At 42.0% G+C, this 13,070-nt stretch overlaps 1 protein-coding gene across 3 annotated transcripts in view; it reads left to right on the forward strand.

Annotated features, from left to right (window-relative positions):
- The first annotated feature begins 1,386 nt into the window (after positions 1 to 1,386).
- Positions 1,387 to 13,070, forward strand: part of CCDC71 (coiled-coil domain containing 71) — a 39,169-nt gene continuing 27,485 nt past the window's right edge. The window contains exon 1 of one of the 3 annotated variants that reach the window (XM_070738052.1): positions 1,387 to 1,447. The gene's annotated coding sequence lies outside the window, so the exon portion shown is untranslated. Of the gene's footprint in view, positions 1,448 to 1,543; positions 2,428 to 13,070 lie in introns of those variants that run through there. The other 2 variants (XM_070738051.1, XM_070738053.1) reach the window with 2 other exon arrangements.

The raw sequence follows: 13,070 nt of genomic DNA on the forward strand, positions 1-13,070 counted from the left end.
TCCAGAGGTATTCTGGTCCAATGCTATGTAGGGCTTTAAAGGTCATAATCAAATACAAGAGGGCAGCACCCATAAGACCGCCACTGGAGCGACCGGGCGCAAATTGCACAATGTGACGTCCGCTACCATTGCGCAGTCCACTACCGCACTGGTAACAACCCACTATTGGTTGGTTTCGCCAGATAATTAGCATTGATCAATAGCACTGGAGGGTGTAACGAAGTCTCTGTGTCAGTGTTCCACATGCGTGGAAGCAAAAAACCCACCAAAATCTTTCTCGTGTGGGGCCTCTCACAAAATTTTGCGGTTGGCTCATGTGAAGAAGCAAAATCTCACTGGGACGTGCCTCACTCTGCCTGCCCGGAGCCGCGCGCACATTGGTTTTACTACCAGTGCGCAGTGTGGCCCATACCAGGTAGCAACTCAATACTGCTTATCATCCTCATCCATCATTGTCATCATGTCCAGACTGAGGGGGGGACGGGACGGGACGCAGTGGAGTAGTGAAAATGGAGCTCCACCCCAGAGAACCCAATTTGCACTGAAAAATGTTGAAAGAAAATGCAGGGCGTCCTGCATGAGCCACGCCCACGGTGTGTTGGTTAAATTTTTGGTAGCCCTTCACTGGTCATCATCATCAAAGAAGAGACTATTATGGGAGGTTCCACACCAGATGAATCCATATCTGGATCAATGTGGAAAACCAGTGGTAGGCTACTAGCCGGAACGCTAAATTGCGTTCGCCACCACAGCTCCTAAGTAGTTGCGGGGCCAGCACGATTTTGTTTCCACACCTGTGGAGATAGCAAAATCGCGCACAGAGCCACAGGGGCGCCTGTTTCAGCAATTTTTTTTGCTTCTGCGCATGCTAAAACACGGGTGCACCTGCGGCTCCGTGCGTGATTTTGCTACCTCCATAAGTGCAGAAGCAAAATTGCGCTGGCCCCGCAAGCACTCACAAGCTGCGGTGGCGAGCGCAATTTAGCGTTCTGGCTAATAGCCCACAGCTGTGGAAAACCCTCAGACTTCACCTAATCTCCATGGGGTGGGAGAGGCAAGAAGGAAGGTGCCAGGGAGACTTAAAAGATGCTCTGGCAAAGGAGTCTTTGCTTGAGAACATTTTAAAAAAGAGGGAACTGGTTAGGCCAAGGATAGGCAAAATTGGCTCTCCTATGACACGTGGACTTCAACCCCCAGAATTCCTGAGCTAGTGTGATTGGCTCAGGAATTTTGGGAGTTGAAGTCCACAAGTCATAGAAGAGCCAGTTAGGCTGGGGCACCAAAAGGATTGCTGGGCAGAAGATGGGCTTGAGGGCTGCCATTGAGGCAGGGGGCTTTAGGGGCGGGGCCTTGGGAAGGTGGGCGGGCCCACACGTGGGAAGGAAAGGGCGGGACCTGTCACGTGCAGGAGAGGGACGGAAGCTGCTTCGGCGGAGGTGTTGCCCAGGTGCTGAAGGGCTTGGCAGAGAGGGAGGGGGAGGGGAGGGGGGCAGCTAGGGCACTTTTTTTCTTCTCCCCCTCTGCGGCCGGAAGCGGAAGCCGCCCGGTATTTCCGGCGCTCGGCGGGCGGGCGGCCATGTTGCAGGGGTGGATCGGCGCAGCGGCTTTGGCTGGGTCCCCGCGGCGGCCGGTAGGTTGCGGGCGCGACCGATTTCCCCGAGGGGGGGCGCTGCACGCCAGGCGTGGCGGATCGGGGGAGGGAAAGGGAGGGGGGGCACCTCGGCCTCGCCTTCTTCTCTCTCTCTCTGCTCGGCACGGGATGCTCCTCCCTTGGCGCTCTCCCTCCCCTCCCTCTCCCGGCCGGTCTGCAGGTCGCCCCCACCCGCCCACCGCCGCCGCTTCCTCAGGGCCCCGCCGGGCGACACACCCCTTTCCCCATTGCCAAGCCGCCTTCCCCTCCGCCTGCCCCCGCCCCGCCCCTCATTTGCCTTGGCATGTTCCCCTCGTCTTCCTCCTGCTCCTCCTCCTGGGTTACTTTGGCTTTACTTTTACGGGGCGGGGGTATGTGGAGGGAAGCCCCCCCAGCCCTGCAAAGCCCCGGATCAGCGGTCAGGATGTGGAGCCTTTCCCTCCCCTTCCTTCCATCCCCCTCTCCCTTCACCCAGCTGTCATCCTCCAAGATTGGGAGACGATCCATCGTTTTGGGTCAAAAAGAGGCTTCTTTGCTGATTTCTTGCTGCTGCTGCTGCTGCCTCCTTGGCTGGTGTTGGTGGCTCTCTTAGACAGCTTTGTCCCCAAAAAAGAGAGGATTGTCATTCAGTTTTTTGGGTTGGGTTTTTTTCTTTTTTACATCAGGGGTTTGCCTGACCATTGTTGTGCACCACCTTGGGTGCAGATCTTGGGTTTGAATTGGTAGGAGTCCCTCCTTTCTTCCTTTCCACACAAGTTTCATGGTCAATACACAAGAATAATAACATCATCTCACAGGTGTGTGTGTGTGTGTGTGTGTGTGTGTAAACATATTTTTGCTGATAAGTGAAAACGAAGAATTTCAACAGAAAATCAACCATTTATATATGTACCTAAGTATGTATACCTATGTATGTTTTTTCCCCATGCAGGCAGACTGCCCAGGTTCAAATCCTGGTAATGGTATGGGTAGCTGATGAGAGCATAATAGCTTGAAATAGATCTGTACAAGTTTTCCTTTCTTTTCTTTATATACATATAATAAGTAAGAGGTGTACATAAGTGCACCAGAGTGCCTCCCGTCCCCTGTCCTACAGTCTTTCCTATATCTCATATATCTTCTCTTCTATTTTTTTTATCCCTTCTATCTCTTCTATCTTTTCTGCTATTCTCTCTAGTTATATTTTACTCCTATATTTTCTCTTCTTTCTTTAATATATTCTATTTGAATATATCCTCTAAAACCTTCATTGTGTATTATTGTGTATTGGACAAAACAAACAAACAAACACATAAATAAATATATTGAAAAAACAAAGCTGAAGGGATTAGATACTGTAGCCTAGAGGTTAATTCTCTGCCTTACAAAGTAAAGGCTGCAAGTTCAAATCCCAGTGAGAGGGTATGCCTAGCTTATGAGGCCAGAACAAGGCCAAAATAGATCTATCCTAGTCTCCCCTAATTTTCAAATTCAGCAAAAACATATGATATGTGTGTGTGTGTGTGTGTGTGTGTGTGTGTGTGTGTGCGACATATTTTGCTAATAGGTGTATGTATATATGTGTATTTTCATTATCAGCAAAATATGTTACATATATATATATAGACACACACACATACATATACATGTGTGTTTGTGCATAAGTATGTATGTATGTATGTTTATATATATACATTTATATATATATATATTGGGGGGTTTTGGGTCGAATCACCCTGGTATACCCAAACATGGGAGGGAGCATTCTGCTTTCTTTTTGCCTCTGGGTCCCTCCAGTTAAAATTTTTATAGCTGACAAATTATATTCTATATGTGTAACATATTTTTGCTGATAATTAAAATGAAGGGAGAGTAGTATAGATCTATGGTACAAGCTGACTATAAGCTGAGACAGGAGGAGAACCTGTGGCCTAGAGGTTAAAAGCTAATGCCTTATAGGCAGACTACCCAGGTTCAAATCCGGGTATGGGTATGGCTAGCTGATGAGAGCATAATAGCTTGAAATAGATCTATACTATTCTCCCTTCATTTTAATTATCAGCAAAAATGTGTTACATATGTGTGTATCCAATAATGTATATATATGTGTGTGTGTGTATATACACAAACACATACACACATCTATATCCATGTGTGTGCGTGTATGTGTATGTATATGTAGGTATATGTATGGATGCATGGATGCATGGATGGATGGATGTAGACATTATTTAAGGGCAGAAATGCTTGCAATTCTTAAGATTTCCACTGCTTTGAATGACAAGAAATTGGATGTGATTTCGAAGCTGTTGTGAGTGGTCCACGTCCAGCTCAGCTGGTCATGGATTTTGAGGATCAAGAGACGGATGAGTACTGGCATCGCAGGCCAGTGTTCTTGCCATCTGAGTCTGAGAGTGAGAGTGAAAGGGAATTAGGGACTGAGGAACCACCAGAGATTGTAGCACCCCCAGGTATGCGATTGAGTGAGTCAGAGGATGGTGGGGAATTAGTAGACCAGGCCCCCTTGTTAAATGCATGGGGTCAGGAGAACGTGGTCTAGACATGAATATCTGAAAAGAAGGGGTTCTTGGCGTTAGTAGATCTATAGAACACTTGGCCACACCTTGCCAGTATATAAGGGACAATCTGGGGAAAAGGGGACATGGTGAACAACATTTTTATCATGGCGATTGGAGAAACGAAGTTGAGAGGCCTTTCTGCTTCCAGTTCTTTGTCGTCCCTGCCAGCCTCCTGTTTTGTAAAGCTTTACTGAATCGTAAGTTTTGGTCAAACTGCTAGAAACATTTCAAGGACTGATTAATGACTCTCTGGCTGGCAGCCCAGACTTCTCTTATCTCTCTCATCTCTGGCTAGAATGCTGCCAGCGTGAAATTCTTTAGAATTAACCAGTTTATTGCATGAACGTGTTTTACCAATAGGTTTTGTCTATGGTCAAATTTTGGACAGCGTGTGTGTCTCTTTATTTCTGATCGTTGACCCGTCCAGACATAACAGAAGAGCCATACAGAAAAGGGTGCTGTAATAAAACACATTCAGGAACAGTGATCACAACATTGCTTGATCTTCTTCAGTCATTTGTGGACCATACATAAGTTTACAGTTATTGGCTTATAAATATTTCAGTATCACAACGGTGATCCGCTCTTGAAAAACTCTAGGAATGAATGATTTTTTTTAAAAAAAAGGATCTTTGTTTGGAAGTATTTATTTTTCATTCAACAGCTATGAAATTAATTTATGGTGTATGTCTTTGAGAAAATATCCAAAGTATCTCTTAAATTTATTTTATCAAGCAAGCTTTTGTTCAGAAGCCAAATTATCCTCTTGTTACTGTGGTATAAGTCTTAATTCATTTTGGTTAATTGGTCCATTCTTTCAAAACCAAATGACATCTTTCACTGATTAATGTGAAGATCCAAAACCATTATTTTACATTAAAAATTTGATAGGGGGGAGGGGTTGTGACTATTGGCCACCATTTTTTTTAAATAAAAGATCATTTACATCACAAATTCACAATGGTCAATAATGTGTCCCGATTTTTAGAATTTCTCTATCTTTTCCAGTTGAAGTCTTTGTAAAAACTCCTACCCTTCAATAATGACATAAAGCTAAAACAATATAAACTGTGAGTTGTTTTAAGTTTTATTTTTCTTGGTTCTCGAGAAGGGTGGCATAGAAATATATATACAGTATATGACGGTCTTTGTATATTCGGGTTTCTTCCCATTATTTTACATTAAAAATTTGATAGGGGGGAGGGGTTGTGACTATTGGCCACCATTTTTTTTAATAAAAGATCATTTACATCACAAATTCACAATGGTCAATAATGTGTCCCGATTTTTAGAATTTCTCTATCTTTTCCAGTTGAAGTCTTTGTAAAAACTCCTACCCTTCAATAATGACATAAAGCTAAAACAATATAAACTGTGAGTTGTTTTAAGTTTTATTTTTCTTGGTTCTCGAGAAGGGTGGCATAGAAATATATATATATGACGGTGTTTGTATATTCGGGTTTCTTCCCGTGTAGGATTTAGAAATTTCTGGCGACGTTTCGACGAGGTCCCACTCGTCATCTTCAGGCTGGTGCTTCTGTCCTTGTTCTAGGGCGAACACAGTGAGACCTGAGCTGCCTTCCTTCTATAAATACTGGTGGCTGGGTGTGGTTTGATGGCTCAGCAATTGCCTGCTGTGTAGAAACTTCCTGGTGAGTCAGTGGGGTAACACCTGGGGTCATTGATGTAACTGAGGTATGCTGATTAGTTAATGATTGTGGATTAGGTGTGATATCCTGAGTAGTTGGAGCTTGCAGGCTACTTGGTTGTTTTGCAATGTGTATTCTGAGTCTGGTTTCAGTTTCTATGGCTGGGATACGTTTGTTAATGAGGGCTGGTTTCCAGATGTCTGGTAGGCGGGATGTATCATCCCGCTTGTTCATATTATGGGGATGTTTTTCTATCTGGAAGCCATCGAAATAGAAAAACATCCCCATAATATGAACAAGCGGGATGATACCTCCCGCCTACCAAACATCTGGAAACCAGCCCTCATTAACAAACGTATATACCAAGACCATTATACCTGTACCCGTGAAAATCTATGAAAACATAGATAGATAGATAGATAGATAGATAGATAGATAGATAGATAGATAGATAGATAGATAGATAGTCAAAACCTAAAATAAACTAATAAGTGAGCCATTTGGTTGTAAGGAGGAGCTGGCTAGAATTTAAGAGCCATTCACAAACAGATCATAAACTATAATAAATATGTGGTGTAAAAACACTTTAAAGTTGTCTTGCATTGCAGCTTTATGTGAGTTTATTTAAAAGTTACTCTGACTGATAAGTGTTCACAATTGTGGCAACTGGGTGCCTTGCTTTTAACAGTTATTTCCAGCAGGACTTTTGAGTGATACCACAATATTTGAGTTTGAATTTGATCCTAAAAGAGTAATATTAAGAGGTCGTTTAGTGCAAGGGTCTCCTAGCTTGGCAACTTTTAAGACATGTGGATTCCTCAGTCAGCAGAGTTGAAGTCCACAAGTTTTAAAGTTGCCAAGGTTGGAGACCCCTGATTCAGTGAGATAATCATTTGGTGATGAGATTGTTGGTTTTGAAAACCTTTTTATATTATCTGCTTTGTGCATCTTTGAAACAGTTATTTGAAACATTTTTCTGTTTTGCAAGTATGTCTAGAGTTTGTGAGAGACTTGTTTAATTCATGTTTTCATTTCATAGAAAAATTACAATGTGATGTGCAAAAATCAAATGCCTATTAATGGACCAGCTGCCTTTGATATAGAGTGATTAATACTTCTATTTGGAAGAGGCACTTTTAGCTTAGAGTGTGCAACAGTGTTGTGTCGTTATTTTTCTCCTCCCTTAGTGACTGATCTTCCTAATTATATAGCAGGATTGTGTCATGCTACAGTGCTGTCACTCTGACATGTTTTCTGCATTCACAGCATGATATTACACGAGGAATTGAGAAAATGAACTGGGCTAGGTTATTGTTAAACCCAAATCTGATCTCAATTGCCATGAGATTGAATGAAAAGTAGATACAGTAGGATTGGAACTTCATCGAATATTTAATCATTGAAATCAATCATGTTTTGGCTGGATATTATATTTTACTAGGTTTGTACCATATGATATGCCCAAACTAAACAAATTGGCTAATAGTTTAATAAACGAACCAGTTACATGTTTTGATTATTATTCATGAATTCGCAGCCTTTTAACACAATAGATTTATACATATATACCTGTTCTGGTTTCAGGTTCCTACAGATAATGATTGGAATAAATGATTGCTCAATGCATCTCTTAGTAAAAACACATCTTTATTTCTCCTTGTTCTTATTTCTATCTTTAGCAATTAAGTAGATTATCTTGGTAGTAACATAAACACATTCCACAAGTCATTCTAAAATTTATGGGCTAATCAGTGCTAGCCAGGAGTCATAAAAGCAGGCAATAAATCACACACTATTTAGTTTACGCTCCGGAGCGTGTCCTGGACACGTTCATTTTGGGATTGCAAGATTGAACGAAATCAGCTTTCTTGAGAGAGGGGCAGCATACAAATCTAATAAACTATAAATTATTATTATTCTTCCATTCACACCCGGATGTGAGGTAATTGATTAATTAATTCCTCACTCTCTCTAATATCTCTTCTCTCTTTCTTCTAAGCGTCTCTGATAGCGTCTAAAACGAGCATCCATCCATCATCTCCCTCATTTGATTCATCCAAACTCATGTGTATGTCATTAGCTCCGTGGTCACCACAAACCCTGCCATCTGTCGCTACATCAGGTAAATTTACGATCTCTAAATCGCCTCATTCCTCAGGCTGAGGAAGAGCAGCCTCTTCTGGATGCTAGAATGCGCAGGGCCTCTAGGAGGCATGAGTGGTTCATTAGGAGGAGATTTACTCGTGAGTAGCAGTGCTGGCTGCTGAGCCACGCCCTCAAGGTTTTTAAGACGGATTCATGCGTCACTTCGGTGCAGAGAACAACGTACATTCATCTTAGAATCCAGTCAGCTCTAGTTTGCAGTTTGTGATTTTTAAAAGACCACAGTTTTGGCTTCCTGATGAGCTCCAGGCTTGCAGCCAACTTCTGAAAATTTATGCTTCTGAATCTCGCTTCAACTTGATAATTAGTGCCGTATTTCTTTCTTTCTGGGACTCTGGCCAGCTGATAAGACTTTTGCAACCATTACGATGAAGATGATGCTGGACTTTGCTTTCCTTTAGAAAAGACTTTTAAAACTACATAAGTCTTTTGTACATATTAGATCCTTTCTTAGTTAATCCGGAGGTGTGCATCCGATTTCTGGGGTGGTGGAGAAGAGGGGGGACGCTGAGACAGAACAATTACTGGATGTTTTCTATTTGGGGCTTAGGTAGGTCAGTATCAAGACTTAAGAGGTCTAACAAAGAGAAGTTGTGTTTCCTAAAGCTGATTGCATTCCAGAATCCTCTGTTTGGAGGCAGGTTTCTGTATTAAGCTTTCCCAGAAGTCATCCTTCCTATTGTTTAGAATGGGTGCGAATCCTTAAATACGTGTGTTGGTCATCAGACCATCTTGCTGATTTAGAAGTAGGGAACCTGTTGCCATTCAACTGTTCTGGAACTGCAGTGGTCATAATAGGTAGCCATGATGGTTGGCTTATTGGCTCATTATAAACCTTGTCATCCAGAAACCTGTAAAGCTGACTAATCCAACATGCAAAATGGAAAACTAATTGATACAAATTGTGAAATCCCTTAGAAGTGTCATAAAGCTATCCCAATAAAAGAAACAGAAGACAGCATCACCAAAAATAATTCTTACTGTAAGGTTCAAGAGGTTTATTTCATGAGCAGTTTGGAACATGAACAACCATTGTAACATTACTTACATCACTTACTTTGATCATTACTGTTGTGAGCTGCTCCAAGTGTTCGGAGAGGGGTGGCATACAAATCTAATTAATAATAATAATAATAATAATAATAATAATAATTATTATTATTATTATTATTATTATTATTATTATTATTATTATTATGTCAATACAACACAGCAAACAAGATCACTATGCTGGATTTTGTATTTCATCACCAGTCGGGCACTTCCCAAGCACCTAGGACTGCGTGATGTAGCGGTGAATTATGTTTGCCGATCCCAGTAAAGCGGCCTTTTGCAATTGACAGATGGAGATTTTGTCAATTCCGATGGTTTTCAAATGTCCGCTGAGATCCTTTGGCACTGCGCCCAGCGTGCCAAGTACCACTGGGACCACTTTCACTGGCTTATGCCAGAGTCGTTGCAGCTCGATTTTTAGATCTTTGTATTTCACTAAGTCCTCTAGCTGCTTCTCCTCAATTCTGCTGTCCCCTGGGATTGCGATGTCGATGATCCATACTTTCTTTTTCTCCACAATCAGGATGTTTGGTGTGTTATGTTTCAAAATTCGGTCAGTCTGAAGTCAGAAGTCCCACAGTAGTTTTGCCTCCTCACTTTCAACCACTTTTTCGGGCTTATGATCCCACCAGTTCTTTGCCACTGGTAAATGGTAGTTCCGGCACAAGTTCCAGTGGATCATCTGTGCCACAGCATCATGTCTATGCTTGTAGTCAGTCTGTGCGATCTTTTTGCAGCAGCTGAGTATGTGATCGATTGTTTCATCTGTTTCTTTATAGAGTCTGCACTTTGGATCGTCTGTTTATTTTTCAATTCTGGCTTTGACAGCATTTGTTCTAATGGCCTATTCTTGTGCCACCAGTATTAGTCCTTCTGTCTCCTTTTTGATTGTTCCACTTGTAAGCCATGACCATGTCTTTTCTTTATCCACTTTGCCTTCAATCTTCTCCAAGAACTGGCCATGCAATGCTTTATTCCGCCAACTGTCAATACGACATTGAGTTACAGTTTTTCTGTACTGGTCCTTAGTTTGCTTCACCTTGAGAAGCTTCCTATTGTTGACCTCCATCAACACTGACTCTTTGCTCTCCTTCACATAGTCAGCTAATGCATGCTTCTCTTCTTCCACTGTCTGCTTCACTTGCAAAAGTCCTCTGCCGCCTATTTTCCTTGGTAAATACAGCCTGTGTCACTACTACCACTAATGGTGGATCATCATTAATTTTCTGGTTTTCCTGTCCAGCTCTGCTTGAGTCCAGTTCACTGTGCCAGCTGTACTCTGAAAAATATGTTAGGTCAGCAAGGAATAGTTAGGTCCAGGGGGTGGCCCTGAACTCATCCCAAGACATTATTTTTATACATTTGTGCACGCATTTCACAACTTACTTCTTTGTAGTCTTGTCCAGACTGTCAGTTAGCACATACTCGTGTCTACATGTGACATCTGCCATTTGCTACTTTCAGTTCCTTATATGCTAATGTCTGTAATCCAAAATAGCTTCTGAAACGGCTTCTTTGCAAATACATGTTATAAATTGCATTAGCGCAGCAAATTACAGAAAGGCACTTTTTTCTTAAGCATTCATTTCGGCTAACTCTGTAATATATAGCAATTTATTTGAGGTTTACCATTAATTTGAGGCCTAGGTAATCAAGCCCTGGTTTTCTCGGACAAGGCAGGCAGAATTATTTCGGTTTATAAAGCCGTTTTGTAAGAGACCACTCAAGGAGATTTCATGTAAGGCTTTCAAACCTCTGCTTCAGTGGTGGATTGTAAATTACTTTGCTACCAGTTTGTGCTCCCACTTTTGTGCACTGAAGCATCCTGGGTGAGTGGGCGGAGCCTCCCACCACCACTGCTAATGGCTCTAAGACTCAGTCTGAACCGAGAGCAACCCACAACTGCTATGCTCCTATTTCCTCCTCCAACCTTCTCCTAAGTTTGAGTATTGATAGAGACACATTGTTTCTGAAAAAACAATAGAATACAGATTGCAATTATTATGCATGCAGATATCACTATGCAAACAATAATAGACTGCAGGTTGCAATCCATCAGGTATTGCAGAATATACCTAGATGGAATGTTTGGTATATTTTTAAATAGGGACAATTCTGTTAGTTGTAAAAGGGGAATGCATAGAAACATAGAAGATTGACGGCAGAAAAATACCTCGTGGTCCATCTAGTCTGCCCTTATACTATTTCCTGTATTCAGTTACTGTGGATTTACCAACCACGCGTGCTGGAAGTTTGTTCCAAGCATCTACTGTTCTTTTAGGAAAATAATATTTTCTCATGTTACTTTTGATCTTTCCCCCAACTAACTTCAGATTATGTCCCCTTGTTCTTGTGTTCACTTTCCTATTAAAAACACTTCCCTTCTGAACCTTATTTAACCCTTTAACATATTTAAATGTTTCGATCGTGTCCCCTCTTTCCCTTCTGTCCCACAGACTATACAGATTGAGTTCATTAAGTCTTTCCTGATATGTTTTATGCTTAAGACCTTCCTCCATTTTTGTAGCCTGTCTTTGGATCTGTTCAATTTTATCAATATCTTTTTGTAGGTGAGGTCTCCAGAGTTGAACTCAATATTCCAAATGTAGTCTCACCAGTGCTCTATACAGCGGGATCACAATCTCCATCTTCCTGCTTGTTGTACCTCTAGCTATTCAGCCAAGCATTCTACTTGCTTTTCCTACCGCCTGACCACACTGTTCACCCATTTTGAGAAATCACTACCCCTAAATTCTTCTCTTCTGAAGTTTTTGCTAACACAGAACTGCCAATACAATACTCAGATTGAGGATTCCTTTTCCCCAAGTGCATTGTATTATATTTGGAAACATTAAACTGCAGTTTCCATTGCTTTGACCACTTATCTGGTAAAGCTAAATCATTTGCCATATTACAGAAGTCTCCAGGAATATCAACCCTATTGCACACTTTAGAATCATCGGCAAATAGGCAAACCTTCCCTACCAAACCTTTCCCTATGTCACTCACAAATATATTTTTTAAAAAAGGACCCAGAACAGACCCTTGTGGCACACTTCTTGTAACTAGACTCTGCTCAGAATACTCGCCATTAACAACAACCCTATGATATCTATGCTTCAGCCAGCTGCAAATCCACTGAACTATCCAGGGATTAAGCCCAATCTTCACTAATTTATCTATCAGCTCTTTATGTGGAACAGTATCAAAGGCTTTGCTGAAGTCCAGATAGGCAACATCCACCGCACCACCTTCACCCAACACCTTTGTGACATAGTCAGAGAAATCAGTGGGATTAGTCTGACATAATTTGCCCTCAGAAAAGCAATGCTGGTTTGGGTCCAATAAGTTATTGGTTTTTAGGTGCTGATTTATCCTTTTTCAGTAGAGTCTCTATCATTTTAACTATAACTGATGTCAAGCTAACTGACCTGTAGTTACCAGCTTCTTCTCTACTGCCCTTCTTGTGGCTAGGCACAACACTGGCCATTCTCCAATCATCAGGAGCATCTCCTGTTAAACATAGTGTGATTGCCTCTGAAGACCAGCTTTGCTGGCTGAAGAATTCTGGTAGTTGAAATCCTTAAGTCTTAAAGTTGCCAAGGTGGGGACCTCTGGACTAAACTACTTAATGTGTCTGGAATCTAGAATTTATGACTCCTGTGGAATTGAAGTTTGGCAAATTTTATACAGTAAAATACCACATGACTTAAAAATTATCAGGCCTTTTATGACATAATATAAAAATGTCATAAAATGTGGTCAACTGCTGATGCTGGATTGTGCTGTGGGTCTGCTACTTCCAAGGCAATACAGTGATCCCCCGATCATTGCGAGGGTTCCGTTCCAGGACCCCTAGCAATGATCGGGTTTTCGCGAAGTAGCGCTGCGGAAGTAAAAACACCATCTGCGCATGCGCAGATGGTGTTTTTACTTCCGCAGCGCTAGCGAGGAGCCGAAGATTGGGGTTCCTGGGAAGGGGACTCAGCTTGTCCGCCGCCCGCCCACGCCGTTCAT

This window comes from Erythrolamprus reginae, chromosome 2 (genome assembly GCF_031021105.1).
Source record: "Erythrolamprus reginae isolate rEryReg1 chromosome 2, rEryReg1.hap1, whole genome shotgun sequence".
Lineage (NCBI taxonomy): Eukaryota > Metazoa > Chordata > Lepidosauria > Squamata > Dipsadidae > Erythrolamprus > Erythrolamprus reginae.